The 3,001-nt window shown below is 34.0% G+C and overlaps 1 long non-coding RNA gene across 1 annotated transcript; it reads left to right on the forward strand.

Annotated features, from left to right (window-relative positions):
* LOC104741963 lies at positions 984-2,634 on the forward strand. Its single transcript, XR_760404.2, has 5 exons — positions 984-1,088; positions 1,222-1,836; positions 1,942-2,100; positions 2,213-2,388; positions 2,495-2,634. It is a non-coding gene; the product is annotated as an uncharacterized LOC104741963 (long non-coding RNA).

Below are 3,001 nucleotides of genomic sequence, written 5' to 3' on the forward strand. Positions count from 1 at the left end.
CTTCACAAAATTTATGCACCCTTTGTTGACTATAGTTGAAATTTTGACTTACACGACAAAAAATATATATAAAATTTTGGTTCAACACTTTCTAGAGAGGACATGAGATAATGTCATGTACAGTCTTTGCATAAACTGTAAATATAAGGAAATAAATTTGTGTTTACTATTTAAAAGTCATAAAAGCATAAAGATATAAAAATGAAGTCATAGAACATAAAAAGAAAACCAACTGAATTTATATTTATGTAATGTTAATATATAATATGAGACTTGAACTTAGTTTAGCAATTTCATTTTGCTTTCGTAATTAAAATGGCATAATTATAATCATCGTTTCTTACATTTATAGGTACTATATGTTTCTAAATTCAAAGATTTGTAGTTTATTTTATAGTATAATATATATTAGCTCTAAAGTCAACAAAACATGGTCATTTTGGTCCACTTATTATTTATAAATTTCTTCGAATTGTTTTCTACGTACTAATACAGTTTCATGATTCCGAATAATATTGAAAAAGATGTTGCAAACGTATATGTTTTGAAGTTTGTCCTCCTTAAGCATGTTCCGTATTTTTCCCCTTTTTAAAAATAACCATTCATTTTCTTTAGAAAAAAGAGACGAAAATTTTATATAAAAATTAATGTTGCTGAAAAAGTTGTATCTTTCTGTTAAAAATAGCATAGACTTGTTATCTAAGATTTAAAGCTTAGGTTAAGATATTAGGACGAGGACGAGCATCTCCGGTGGGGAGCATCTCCGGTGAGGAGTACTCTATGTGTTGCTTTTCTATTTAGGGCCAAAAAATAAATAAAAAACCCATACATAATATTGTCCAATTATTTGAGAATCGTTTCTACAATACAAAAAGGAGCGGAAGCAACCCATAAGCAACGACACGTGTTAGATTTTGGTTGGTTGTTGGATAAATATAAATCTTTTTTTCTTTCACGACGTCCTCTCTCCTTTCTCTCTCGATCTTAACGGCAATGGATTCGCCGATTCAACTCCGGAAAAATTTCCAATGGTGGTAACGTCGACGTTGTCTCCGTTGAAGATGGTGTTGTTTCTCTCAAACTCCAAGGTTTGCTCTCTTTATTATTTTTGGATTTCAATTACAAAAAGTTCAGATTTTGGAGTTAGGTTATTGCTGATTTTGTTCGAAAAAGATTGAAACTTTTTGGAGTTGTTGGAATCTGTCACTGATCAGCCTTCAGATTTATTGAAATTATATGCTCTATAGTACTCTAAGAGTGGCAATGGTGAAGCCAATCCAAGTTCTATCCAAAGAGAGTGGCAACGGTTTACTTACTGCATGACGGGGATTGCGTTTGACTGTTATTGATACTTCTCTATCCCCTGATCAACGAAATATGATTTTATCTGGAAGCGATGATAATATCTGCAAGGTGATTGTTTTTGTTGCTGCGTTGATTCATTGGGAGAGATAAGCTCTGGTTTATTGCTGGTTTTGTCTCTGCAGAATCGAGAAGAAAAAGCCTGTGGCAATTGCGATCAATATGGCCATTAAGCTCATTTGAATCAAGCATTGCTCTGTTTACTCTCTCTGCAAAAACGTTCACAGCAAGCGAAATAGTGAAAGCTATTAATAACTTTGATGAATCGAGGGTTCTTGGTGAAGGTGGATTCAGACGGGTTTACGAAGGTGTTTTCGATGATGGAACTAAAGTAGCAGTTAAAGTATTGAAGAGAAATGACCATCAAGGTAGCCAAGAGTTCTTGGCTGAAGTTGAAATGCTTAGCCGTCTTCATCACAGAAACCTTGGTTTATGAACTCATACCAAATGGCAGCGTTGAATCTCACCTCCACGGTATGATTTTTTTTTCCAGACCTCATATATACCTATGGTTTTGGTTCCGTTTGGTTTTCTTATTTTTGAATCTAATCTCTTGTTTTCTTTATGTTTCTTGTTAAGGAATCGATAAAGAATCTTCGCCGTTAGATTGGGATGCTCGGTTGAAGATAGCTCTTGGTGCTGCCCGTGGTTTAGCGTATTTACACGAACACTCTAGCCCCCGAGTTATACACAGAGACTTCAAGTCCAGCAACATCTTGCTTGAACAAAATATAGATGGTTGATGGTTCTCTCTCTTACGCACTCTGAGCCTAGTTGATCTTTATCTATCCTTGTCTTCTTAGCTTGTTGTTTAATACTTTTACAATATTGGTTGTCTTTCTTTTTTCAGTTATCAGCTTCCTGCTAGTTCCAATTCTAACATGACTAGTAATCATGGTGTTGCGAGGAACTACTGAAGTCTATTGGTAGAGAGAAGTAGCTCAATCGTCGACGCCAAGCCTCCATTGATGTTTTCGAACTAGTCAGGCAAGTCAGACCACATCAAACCAACAAAAACTTTTGAAAGTGAGTTTTTTTTACTTACAATCACTCAATACATTAGCTTCAATTCCCCATCCATATATGAGACTCGGTTTTTTTTGTTTTGTTTTTCCTGCTTGTGCTTCTCTAGATGATGGAGATATTATTAAGGATGATGCTGAGTCGTGGAGTATGGATTCGTCAGCTCCACACCTTCTTTCTCATTCATTCTTAATCCTATTTTCCTGCATCTCTTGCTTTATCAATGTGTTTTGCTTGTTTTTGATTCAGATTCTGCCAAAAAAAAAATAGCTTATTTGATCATTATCCAACATTTAATTTTTTGTTTTTCTTTCTTTCTTTTGATTTTGTAGTTTAAGAAACATCGATAGGGTTTCTCTAGTGGAAGATTGTTTTGTTTAAATCGATGGGGTTTCTCTAGTGGAAGATTGTTTTGTTTAAAGTTCTTAGTGAGTTACTTCGTTTAGTTTAATATTAATTATATTATTAGTTTAATTATGAGTAATTTATATGAGTTGCTCTAGTGGAGATGGTCTTTAAGACGAAGAACTAACCAACCAAAAGATACTACTTAATAGTTATAGAGAAGTATATCAACGTAGCAACGTATCAAGTGTGCTTTATATACAGAAAATTA

The sequence above is a fragment of the Camelina sativa genome, chromosome 14 (assembly GCF_000633955.1).
Source record: "Camelina sativa cultivar DH55 chromosome 14, Cs, whole genome shotgun sequence".
Taxonomy (NCBI): domain Eukaryota; kingdom Viridiplantae; phylum Streptophyta; class Magnoliopsida; order Brassicales; family Brassicaceae; genus Camelina; species Camelina sativa.